This window comes from Diadema setosum, chromosome 7 (assembly GCF_964275005.1).
Source record: "Diadema setosum chromosome 7, eeDiaSeto1, whole genome shotgun sequence".
Lineage (NCBI taxonomy): Eukaryota > Metazoa > Echinodermata > Echinoidea > Diadematoida > Diadematidae > Diadema > Diadema setosum.
Window position 1 is genome coordinate 19,558,068 of NC_092691.1, and position 14,067 is coordinate 19,572,134.

Genomic DNA, 14,067 nt, shown 5'->3' on the forward strand with positions numbered 1-14,067 from the left:
ATGTGAATAACGATCATCCAATCAAGCAAGTACTGGGCTAGTACCTCCTTGATCCAGTACATGTTGTTGCTCAGAAGTTCTTATCTAAAGGGGAATGAAGCCCAAATATACATATGAATTTAGTGAAAATATCAGTCGAACACATCAGTGAAGTATGAGAAAATCGGACAATCTATTCAAAAGTTATAAATTGTTAAAGTTTCAATACAGCCGTGAAGACTACAACAATTCACGATGTCACACATGGACAACGATAAAAAGGAAATATAAAGAGAACTCAACATATTTTCATTTTCTGGCATAATGAAAGAGCACTTAGCTTAACTCTTTTTAGAAGGAAGGGACAATGATATTACCCTCAACATGCCAGAAGTGAATGAAAGAAATATGTATCTTTCATGTAAATAATGGACTTTAGTGGAATTTTCCTTACATTTTCTTTATATCGTTTTTCTGCACGTGACATCACGAAGTGTTACAGTCTTCTTACCCAGCGAGGGCTGTACCGAAACTTTGAAAAATCATAACTTTTAAACCGATTGCCCGATTTTCCTCAAACTTCACTGTTATGTTTCACTAATATTTCTGCAACCTCTCAATTCTCAGATATTTTATGGGTTTCATTCCATTTTGAATTTAATACTCTCAGGAGCACCACTAGGGAACTTCGTTGACGTTGTATATAAAAAAAAGGGTTGCCGGTGTTAGTTTGATACCAGGCTTAATGTATCCTCATGACAGCTCAAGTTCTGTTTTGGTATAGCACATTGAACGTGCTAGCTCGTGCCTGTATAAAGTGTACTGTAGTATCTGATGGGATATGTTATGTTATAAGAATTTTCAAAAAAAAAATTTGTAAAGTTTGCCAAAAATAGTCTTAATTTGAGCACTTTCCGTCACACACACGAGTGTGAACTGCAGCGACATATCATATAGGTTGACAGAGGTCTTCGGTATAAAATTAATACCTTAGTTGACTTTATTGAAGGTGATGATATATATAGGCCTGCATACACTGTCAGCTGCGGTGTCTTATATTACATTAGTATTTTTTTGAGGGGGAAGCCGTTCCAAAGTTAATTTCGTGCTTATACGTTTTTTCTTTATAGTTTGTAAATCAGGCAGAGAACAAAATGATAGACTGGTGTATACTTTGTTATTTGTCATCTTCTCAAAATGTTTAATTTGGTTATTTCTCTTTTGCCTTACATTTAACAAGTAATCACGGTGTTGTGAGTATTCTATGCGAAGTTCGACCTTCTGGCTTATAGAGACCATATTGGTTAAAGACCAAGAATTGACAAATCATGTCTTTTAACATGATGACAGTAAAGAGTAATATCTCCATCACATGACCTGTCAGTGCGTATACGCGCCATACATGTAAGCGTGGAAAATGGAAACTGCGGTATTTTGTTTAATCAGATATTATATTGTGTAAAAGTTACAATTTACAGGGCTTTGTATCTAAGTTTTTCTTGTTTTGTTTTGTTTCTGCCCTAATATATTTCGTTAAAGCCCAATGAGGTTAGTTTCTCTGATTTTCACTTCATCGTGTTATGATGGCATTATTGTTTCTTTGATGGTAGACCTGAAATAAAGTTACTCTTTTTTTACAGATGTGAATTTCAGTCTGTTTATAAAATGGTATCTGATTTCTGAGGCTGTCAAGTCTCTTTAACTTTCTACTCTTGATACACCTTACCCCCTTTTTATGAGATGGTATTATTTCATTTGATCATCGTGATCCTGAAAAAAAAAAAATTTTGTTTGTACTCGTTGACCAGTGAGAACTGTACCTTGCTTTTAAAGAAGTGATTCCAAATTTATCTTTCCCTGAATAGACTACATTCGTGTGGTTGACTGATTTTTAAACCCGATTATGATCTCTGATCCCAGAAAAAAAATCATTAATGCAATATCGCTGTATATCCATAACCATCATTACATATATATATATATATATATATATATATATATATATATATATATATATATATATATTGTGACAGCAACATTAACGGGGCGGTGCAAGGACGGTTAATGTAATTGGCATCCTGAAGAAGGGCATTTCGCCCGAAAGCTTGAATAAAGGGGTGCAACCCAACATCAGCCACGTCTATGTGCAAGTTTTGCTGCCAATTATATATATATATATATACATATACATATATATATATACATATATATATATATATATATATATATATACATATACATATATATATACATATATATATTTATATATGCATATATATATATATATACATATATATATTTATATATGCATATATATATATATATATATATATTTATTTATATATACATATATTAACCTATGTGCGTGCACGAAAGGTTTAAGGGAAACTTTAGATAATCGCTTCCCAAAACATATTGGAAAATACCGTAAGTAGTAGGCCTATTTATTATTATTTGTCCGCCATTCGTCCGCGGACTCTTTAGCTCAGGTCATCGTCAGAATTTAAAATATGCTATTGACCGTGAATTGTACGACGTTTTTCCTAAATGACGATTCAGAACAAGTATTGTCTTTTTTAAAATGTCACATGTTCATAGAGCTTATACATCTTATACAGAAGAAAACTGGGACTCAATGCAGTGTCCCATACAGTCAATTCGAAATGATTGCAGAGCAGATCAGCCTGAAGGACTTTCTGTATCTGGTGTACAGTCGAGTACTGTATTATAAAATCGCAACCTGTATACATAGGCAGATGAGGATCACTGCTGCTTGGATCACTGCCATGAGTTTTAATTTCCCGTTCATGTCAAGTGGTAAAGAAGGACGACGAGGATTTTAAACAGTTATCATGCCACGCAACGGTGGAAGGTCTCTATCTTTGTACAAAGTCACCACACTATTGTATAGGAGAAGTGTGGGAAGAGCAGACGGACCAGCCGCGTAGCGTGAAGAAACACTCGTGTCGTCATATCACAGAAGTATTCCATTCAAGGTTGTAGAGCCACGATATTCACAGCCTGAGAACCAGCAAACAAGCCGAAGATTGTGGGAAACATCCTCTTCCCTAGATGTAATCATTATGAACAACAAAGTACACGCAATTACTATATCAAAAACAATTCTAGAAGGAACTCGCTCTAAGGCACAATACCAGTAATCACTAAATAGGCAGTTGTGTGTGTGTTTTTTTTTTCTTTTGTCAACGAAAGAAACGATGATGAACAGAAATGCACGAATTGTTCTTATCGCGTCTGATTAAAAAAACAAACAATAACAACAACAGTGCTATTCCAGCAGATCACCTTGAATTTCTGGTGTATAACGCACGATGTTGCAAAAACAGCGAAATCTCGAATGTTTCCTCGACAAATATTGGCTCTTGTAATAGGTTTTATCTCAGGGATTTCGTGCAAGCCAGAAAAACTGTGATGAAAAATGAAGGGGAGTTCGTTGTCCTTGCTCAATGCCTAATATATTATTAAGCATTTTGAGCTACATAATTTAAGCGTGGCTCGACCGTAGACGTGTTGGCTCGACCAATAACCATTTGAATCCGTGCTATTAGAGTAATACATAGCCTGCTTCAAGATAAAATGCTATTTAAGGAGGGACACACGCTCAGCCAAAAATATTATACAGAGAACATATAGGCTGTTTCAGAGTAGTCCTGTCCTTATATGAAACACAAACGTTTATGCTGATGGATAGCATTTTTTTTTTTTTGAGCAAATAGCGAAACCTTGAAGGGTGCGAATTTCTGAGCGTTCGGTACGTCATCTAGCTCACAGACGATTCTGATATGTGTGTATGTGTGTGTGTGTGCCTGTTTCCCTGAATGTATTGCTGTAAAAAAAAATGTAAGTATCCCAGTCAAGGTATATATACATATATATATATATATATATATATATATATATATATATATATATATATATATAGATGAAGAGCTTGCTTCCAAAAGGCGGTACAAATATCCTATACCATAAGTGCAACCGTTAAAAACATGCAAAGTTGAAAATAGAATAACAACTCCAAAATATTGAGGCAAATCGATGCTGGAAATCTTATATCATCTATACCGTACATTTCATTTACATAATACTATTAAAGGAGCAGCAATGTGATTTAGTCCCCGGTCATACATACGCGAAGACTGGCCGCCGAACCTCCAGCGACCAAAAATCATCGGTGACCATCAACAACCAATCGGCAAAATAACAAAACAAAACAAGACAAAAAACAAAACAAAACAAAACAAAATCGAAAATCTTCCAAATTTCGATCGATGACTACCAGTGTAGTTGCCGATCGGTTACTGACCATGTTGTCTACCATTGGTAAACCACTAGCCGACAGGTTGCCGAGCGCCTTGCAAATGTCTGAGACGAACAAAAAAATGATGACTGCCAACAGAAGGTTGGCAAATGGTCGGCATACAACATCACTGTTGATGGCAACTATGTCAAGGTTTCGTTTCATGCTTTGGACAACAATAAATTATCATGTACTGTATACTTCACAGGCCATTTCTCTGATCATAGTTGTGAGCTCTTGTGCAATCTTGAACGTGCTACCTGACTGATCTTGTAGCATACAAAAAAAAAAAACCCCAAAAAACAACCTGTACATGTATTTACATTTCCAATGACACAGAACCTTCTTTCACACACGTATAATCAGACCGTAACTTTTCACATCATTGTGATGGGCTCTTTTGCGTGTCGGGCATGTCAGGCGTGCGGAGTATGATACGGAACGACAACGTGTTATTTGAAGACGTGTCCACACTGGTGGTTTAGCCTGTGTTAAAAAAAAAGTCGAACCTTCCTGACTAACATGTACAGCAATGCTATCATGGATGAATAGACACTCAAGTACACAAAAGTTTTGAAATTCAAGCCAATGTCTCCCTCATATTAGTAAGCGAAATTACAGTGTATAGGTAAACCGTTTCCGCAATGAGTTCTTTTGTGACTCCTGTCTTTTGAAAAAGAATGATTGGTTCGGTAAATCAGGTCATTATATTTTTTTTTCACCTTTACTGAACCATTTTAGGATCCCTCTCATCTGCGAAAGTTTTCTTTTCCAAAACGTACTCATTTGCCCATAATAGCAGAGACAAGCACTGGTAATATTAAACCAAGCAGATAAAGGTTTTGCATAGTGTAAACATCTTTGAGTTTTGGTATTATGTCTTTGAAAGAATGCAACTGGAAAAGATTCTGATGATGGAAAGCTCTGTGGAAGAACTTATAGTGTGTAAGAGAGCTATATACAAATTTGATTATTGTATTGTATTGTGTTGTATTGCATTGTATTGTATTGTATTGTATTATATTATATTGTATTATATTACATTGTATTGTTTTGCATTGTATTGTATTGTATTGTATTGCATTGTATTGCATTGTATTGCATTGTATTGTATTGCATTGTATTGTATTGTATTGTATTGTATTGTATTGTATTGTATTGTATTGTATTATATTACATTGTATTGCATTGTATTGTATTGTATTGTATTGTATTGTATTGTATTGTATTGTATTGTATTATATTACATTGTATTGTATTGTATTGTATTGTATTATATTACATTGTATTGTATTGTATTGTATTGTATTGTATTGTATTGTATCGTATTGTATTGAATTGTATGTAAGCTGAAGGTTAAATTGTGCTGAATGCTACTGGCACTGCAGTTGACTGAAATTGCTCGGGAGAACAGAGCCCTCACATAAAACCCTTAAGAAGCAAAGGACGTATCACCATTACATTGCTGATATCCATCCAGCTGGTACGGGGTACCAGCTGTACAAAGCTTGTAGTGAGCTTATGATTTTAGCAGACTAGCGTCCAACTTGATCTCTGCATGTCGTTTGGCGACACATTACTTTTTTTTTTTTTTTTTTTTTTGAGAGAGAGAGAGAGAGAGAGAAGGAGGAATTCTGCTAAATAGCATGGCAGTATTGTTCTTTTTCTGTGGTTATGTCACATTCTTTCTTATCCTGTAGGTAATTAATGTACATGTCTCGGGGCATGATACTACGTATGTGTGTGTGATGAAGAGATGGTATGTGTGTGTGTGTGTGTGTAGTTGTGTGTGTGTGAGTTTGTTTGTGTACCTTTGTGTATAAATTCAAGATGTAGTTATGATCATCAGGGACACTCCACTTTTGTTTTGTTTCGACTGATTATTGCTGAATTGATATTGTGTGTATACATTCAAGATTATTGGTTTGTTGTGTAAAAATTCCAGAAATCAAATAAAGATTATTGAGAAAAAATCACAAAAAGGTATTTGGCCAGAGCAGGAGATTCTTTTTACGAAGAAATCACGCATATTAAATCACAAGTGCACGTATACGTATACACACGAACAGAATCACACACAAGCACACACACACACACACACACACACACACACTCACGCTCAAACATACATACACGCATATTCAATTTCTACTTCTTGTGAAACATTTAGCTCACCACTGTGGGCATTTTACGATAAGATGATGAAGGAGAGTTTTATCCAAATTACACTGGACGTTGATCCCACGAATTCAGCGTAATGCAATGCTGCTTCCATAATGCTCTTAAATATTTTAGTTTCAGAATTCAGAGAGAAAATATTGAATTGCAGGTCTTTTGAATTCCATGAAACGTAATGAATCCGCACTAGCATTTCATGGCTGCAAAACTTAGCCTAAAACGACCATCACGGCTGACCGAGATTTCCAGCAAGCTTTTGTGTTTGTATCGGCGAAGCCAAAATACTGAATACTAGTCCGGGCGGCTAACTTTCTCATTTAGGACTCAGTGTATATAATTGTCTTTCTCGCTGCCCGAAATAGAAAGTAATTTGGGCAAAAGTCCTGGAACGAGGGAGGGATATTTGCATATATAGACAGAATGGCTTCGGGCACCGGAAGAAAACTAGGCGACTCGACCATTATGGTTCGTCCATTTCTTCTTTTTTTTTTCTCATAGGAGGAGTGGAGGTGGAGAAAGCATCAACCGGAGCATCAATCGTAGTTCCAGCTATGATTCTGATGGTTATTGCAAATATAGCCATGAATTCAAACGAACCATGCAGCCATCTCTTCTTGAATTTCCAATGAAGGGTATATAGTGATCTACAATACTGGCCCAAATGAATTGAGACCTTGCTTTTAAGGGAAGTGGATTAATCTTGGTATAATTATTTTCATAATTATATGTACAAAGAAAGAAAAACTTTTTTTAATCATGTCAATTTGTCTGTCAATGTCATTGACAAAGTGTATTCTACTTTCACAGCATTTTGTGTCATGCTGACCACGAAAACTACTTCAATAAGCCTTAAAGCAGCTTTTAAGTACCCCCTCCCTGTTCAGAGATTTCAATGAACTTAATCAACTTTATTTAAACACTCATATTTTTCTCTACATGAAGCGGTATCTACATCTTATTGCAACAGGTTACAAAATTTGCATTCATTACTCTTCATGCTTTTACGTATACAGAAAAAAAAGAAGCCTAACTTTTTGTTTGTATCTTAACAGGTGGAACTTTAAACCCCGGGAATCAAATTTTGCAAGGCGATGAACCTTTAAGGAGCAATCAAAGATTTAGTGTACATTAAAAAGATATTGTGACCGCGAGTTCAGCCATAATTATGAGAGGAGGGCAAGGGGACGTGCGCTGACTGCATCTTACACAGGAAGCTCTAGGACGTCTTCTGTAATAAAAACTGAAATGAGTGTTTGATGTGAACACTTTGCCCTATATCGTCTCCAAGGAGTACGATTATATCCGGAGTATGTTTGTAGGATTTTCTATTGTGTTGTGAATGAATATGTGTAAAAGTTTGTCGTTTTGTTTGCTTACTTGTGATAAAGTTTCTATGTGTCAAAAGGAAGGAAATTTCAAATAGACAACTGGTAACTGAAAATAGAAAAAAGTCGCTCATTTATAAAACAAACAAACAAACAAACAAACAAACAAACAAACAAACAAGCACAAGCGACATATCATAAAAGTTGTCATACCAAGGAACTGGACATTGTCACAATTAATAATGATATACGTGTAGCTAAACATGATGATTCCATTTATACTAGTATTCAATAAGATGCAGTGCCATTTGCTCTTTGAATTTCAATTAACATGGCAGTTGTTATATCAATACTTACAAATTAGTATTCACCAGTATCATCATTATTACATCATTGTACCAAAAAACAAAAAAAAAAAAAAAAACACTGTGTATACACTGTCATTTCTCGTACATGCCATGCGTGTATTATATAGTGCCATAAAACATCAGAAAATGATAACATAACATGACATGACACATTATACTATCCAAGAATCATATGTATGTATCCTACACAATGGAGAAGAAATAAATCAAAAATACCACAAACGACCACTGTCAAAACAGGAAGTTAACTGAACTACAATACACTCGTCCAGATGGATATTATCTGCAGTAGATATCTACTTACTTTGGAGAACCTATAAAACCTGCCATTTCTGATGCGACGCAAGGTTCAACAGAGGCATATGGTCCCGTGTTATATACTTTATTCCATTACCATTTTCCCACAGACGGACTTTTGTAAAACCAGTCAACTCTAGTTACCTAAACAGCTTTTCTGTCCAACCGCAGTGTGAAGTTTAACACCTGTATTAGCTTAAACTTTCTGAGCTGTTGTATGTTAAACATGTTTACACTGCGATGACGCTGCAACCCAGAGTACGATGTTACAGAAAGATAATAAGGACACGTCGGTATCTTGCCTATACCAGTTCAATTATCAAGTTATTCTCTTTCCTTCCCTCCTCCTCCCCTCCCCTCCCCCTCTCTTTGTTGGTTGGTTGTCTACTGGTGTCTGTCTGTACATCAGTGTCTCTGTTTGTTGGTATATCTTTTTATATTTCTTTCTCTCTTTCTGTTTCTCTTCCGTCTTCAATAACTCTGCATGCGTCTATTCGTATAAACTCAAAATCGTGTGTTTGATATTCTCCCCCAATGGCTCTTAGAGGTCGTGTTATCCCCCCCCCCAAAAAAAAAAAGAAAGAAAAAACACACACAAACACACACATACACACACCAAAAATCAAACAAGCAAACAACAACCAATTACCGACAGCAATAAATAAGAATATTCCACGGCATTCTGGTACGCCTGTCTGGCATACTTTTTTTTTAGTGTTTTTTTTTTCTTTCTTTTTTGCCGCAAGAATAAACAAATAGTATTCTATCTTGTCTTCAGCTCGATTATGATCTGGAAAAGATCCCCATTGTAAGCACAACCTCTTGCTGCATCAAATTATTACCCTTTCAGCTACAGCAGTATGTGTAATGACAAGCTGCGCACAATAGGATTTGGTAGTTAGGAAACTCAATATTTCAAATTCGGTTATCTCCACCTTCCAAACACTATTCCAACAATCACCTTTACACCCCTTCATCCACCTGTTGCATTTTACACGCCAGCAAGTGTCTTACCGGCCAAGATAGAAGAATATTATACTACAGTGATCGCAGAGTCCCTCCTTCATATTGCCATCGTCTTATCACAATGGACAGAACACTTTGCTCCCTTTTTGTTTTCCTTGCTGTTCTCGCTACGACATTTGCAACCGGTGAGTATAACTCTGGACGAAAAACAACAAACTTTTGATAACCACTGGCAGTTTACTGAGATATTTACAGGACAAATTGTTGTGAGGCACTCTAGTGGATACGTTGTTTGAGATTCACTTTAATATGATCAAATTCACCCTAAGTGGATGTGATATTGCTTCGTCTACAACTGTGTATTCACGTTTAGGGTCTATTTATTTTTGAAATCTATGTGTGTCTGTGTGTGCAAGAGTGCAGTTGTGTGAGTGCGTGAGTGTGTGTGTATGTGTGTGTGTGTATGTGTGTTTAGGTGCGAGACTTTTACCACTTCGCATTGAATATGTTTATGTTTATAAGGATCATGTTCAGGAAGTTTAACTATGCATGATAATAATTCTCCACGAAACTCTTCACGTGGGAATTGTTTTGCTTTTATTATGGACATGCTATTTTCTGCTTTCATGCACAGATCAAATTACATTGATAGCCATCGTGGCTATTTCGGAATCATGAAACCTGCAATTTCATCTTTGTCCATTTTGATGACATAGAACCGTGTGTTAAAAAAACTGCAATGACTTGCATAACTATACTTTGTCTGGTGTGGTGCAAAATTGATATGGCTTACATCGCGAAATGTGGTCTTCTGTGCTTTTTAAAGGTTCGATTTTCGTCCTATACATAGCTCCATCGTCTGGTACATGTAAGAATTGATGTTGTTCTCTGATTAAGGACTGTCTACTGCAGGGTCATATATTGTCTAGTGTAAGATCTAATTTGTCTACATCTACCCTGTCGACTTTTCATACCGTCTATTCGCCTAATCCATTTCATCTGTTACTATTTCGTCTGAAATATGGCTGGCAGTCTAGTCTAACACGTCCAGGCCCAAGAAGTCAGTTTTTCATCTCTCCCTATCTACCGGTCTTTCTCCCTCATTTGATTTGACTTAGTTCAATTTTATATGATTTATTTCATTTGGTTTTCTTCATATTTTACCTAAGTATAATACCAAAGCAGGATTGATAAAGTATGCTATAAGTAAAATAATATAGTTTGTTTTAAGAGTAATTTTTATTTTCAAATGATCATTTCGATTATATCGTCATCATTATCATAATTTTATGTTTTCTATGTTCGATTTAAGCACAATAAAAGTGCAGAAATAAAGCTCCCCAGCATGTTTTCATGGTCATTATAATCAAGCATAAGGTGTTACGGGTAATGTTGTCATATTTCTTAAAAATCATTTTGGAACCCAGCGAAGAACAGCACTACCATTAAGCCACACTTGACAGTCAATTTATTGTTTGTTTGAGATTGTAAGGTAAAATTAGTGATAGCATAACCACCACCACCACCACCACACCACCACACCACCACCACCACCACACCACCACCACCACCACCACAACAACAACAGTAATGATATCAAAAACCATGTGCTTTTCCAGAGGCCGCTATCAAACTCAAGTTTCAGCTTAAGATGACGGTCTCCTGCATTTTGTATGTATTAATTCGATTGAATAATCAATAATTTTCCAGTTGTTTTTGTATGATTATAATTCACCTGTATAAAATTTCATTATTGGTACATTATACATGACTATTTCATTTTGTGTTGGATATGATGTGAATAGTATTGGAAAACTGTTGTGTTGTGTGTACTTTGTAAAAAAACGCAGAAATAAATCAAATCAAATCAAATTAAATCATATCTTATCAAATCAAAAGAAGGATATATAGTTTATAATATATATGGTCGGTCTCTAAGGCCCGAATTCACGAAGGTGGTACAAATGAAACCATGGTTTAAACCATGGACAAAAACCATGGAGCGCCAAGTGTCGCACGGAATATTTCGTTACGAAATTGGTCATTTCGTCGACAAAATGAACGTTTCGTTAACGAAATTATCATGTCGTGGACGAAATGTTCATTTAGTTACAAAATGTTGTCATTTCGTTACAAAATAATCATTTCATCGACGAAATGACTGATTTCGTAACGAAATATTCCATGCGACACTTGGCGCTCCATGGTTTTTGTCCATGGTTTAAACCATGGTTTCATTTGTACCACCTTCGTGAATTCGGGCCTATATGGTTCACTCCAGATCGCAATACGTATATACTCTTTTTAGCTACCCTCCATGAATACCATCGTACAATTACATGGTAAAATCATTTCGTTCGTTCTCCCACAATTTGTTGTAACATATTATAGGTATTGATCTTTCTTCTGATACCATCCCTGAATGTCGATGTGAACGATTGAAAAAATAATGAAATATCAATGTCATACCGAGAACTCATTTGTGCCGCAGAACTCACTTTAGAGTTAAATCGATTGCAGCATCTTATAGCCAAAGGCGAAAAAAAAAATGTATTCATGATTTAGACAACACCAGCAACCTCCTAGTGATGAACAGCTGCGGCAAGCGCACTTAGCGTGTATCATAAACATGAGATAAGTCAACCACTGAATGTGTCCATCATCACACAGACATAACAGGAAAGAAAGCATCAGCCAATTTATTTTGATATGTTGACTCAACAATAATGCTCAGATACTGGACAAAAGGCGAATCTTCCAGATATATAATGTATTTCATTTCGTTTCATTTCATTTATTTTCCATTTCCAACAAAGTTAAGAATTACAATCATAAACACAACATGATTATGTCACTCTTACTGATGATTACATACTGTAGATAGATAGGGAATTCAGATATTAATCACTTTTATAAGCATGATTTGACGGAACTTAATTTCATCCAGAATCTTCAAAAAATACTCATTTGTCAATAAACTATATGTGATGTCGATGAAATGGCCTGTGAAAGCAAAAAGTGAACCAAGTTTAGACCATGTCATCATAATCTTATAGGTATACGAAAAGTTCTTTTGTAATGTGAGAGAAGAAAAACTTTCATCTCTGTTCCTTAATAAAACAATCCGTCCAAAGACCAGCAAACTGCTATGGAGCGCCACATTTGCATGACAGTCAGTTGTAAGCATGTTGATGATATTCGAATGTTAACTAATATGCCTTGTGTGTAATGAGACAACCAACTGCGCCTGCACTATTCCACCTGCTCACACAGACCAGCTGTGTATTACGGCGATAGCAGTGGCAACACAGTCTGTACCTATATTCCAGAGCGATAACATTTCGTTCTATAACACCCCATTTATATATTTACATAAATCGTTATTGCCCTATGATGAGAGCTGCTTTTTGCAAACGGGTATAATCAATATTTACCTCTGTTACAAAAAGCCACGCTGGTGTCTGTTTCCGCTGTCATATTACACGTTAGCTCCAGGTTGCCCTTGGAATGCTAAAACGTAAATCGGATTACACGGTTGGCAATCGGCTGTACCTTCGACAAGTTTGCACTTCCCTTTAACGTTGTATAATGCTCTTGATTGGCGCGATAACAAATTCGCAGCGAAAATTAGATCGCACATTTCCGTCGTTTGCGTTGCGAGTTAATGTTTTCCTTACCAACTGTAATTATCTCCACTGCCTAGAATACATCATCCCATTACGACCGATAGCTACTTATATTATATTCGCTGTTTGGTAACCTTTTCACCCTCGTTTTCTCCAGCACTTTTGCAATTCTATAATTACTCTAATCCGTTTCGAAGTTTTACTTATACCTTTATCATGGTGACAAAAAGAACCGCGACAGGATGAGATTCTGATAAAGAAAGTGATAGAAAGAAGAAAAAAAAAAAGAAGAGAGACACTTGTAGTTTAATTCAACAGTCACATTCGTATTGATCGTAGAATGGAAAATTATTTTTATTGCCATTTTTACAAGAAAAAAGGGCCTATTTTTGACAATTTTTTATTTACGAAACATTTGTGATACTTTTGAACTCTATTTATCAGGATTTATTATGCATTGGTTTGTCTTATATCATTATCCGTCTCGTCCTTTCGCCCCACTACTGGTATCAGCATACGACTGCCATCACTTGACTGAACTGTGTATATAGAATATAAGAGAATAAGTGCACTCTGTGTATTGTGTTATGCATGGTATCGTATATAAGTACATGTATTACGATTCGTTGTGAAAGAATGACAAATTTATCTGAAGAGGCTAAAAAACAAGACGCGTGCATGTCTTCCACAACAGTGACTTGGACGATATTGCATACAAAAATATTGTACGAAATGTTACTTCTAAACCCTTTTAGGGATACTTATCATCCAAAGACGATTTTTATAAACATTTTTTTTATTGTAGATTAAACTGTCATCTCCTAACAACTGAAGGAGAACGTTCCTCTTTTTGGCACGCTTTACTCACTAAGATATAACGAAGGATTTTCGCGTTTTAGTTGTGTTTTCCGCTCTGGAATGACGTATGAACCTCGTCGATGTTCGAGGCATGACACACCTGTGGGATGAATCGATGCCCTACATATTAAACACTGTTGAAGCGTTGATCC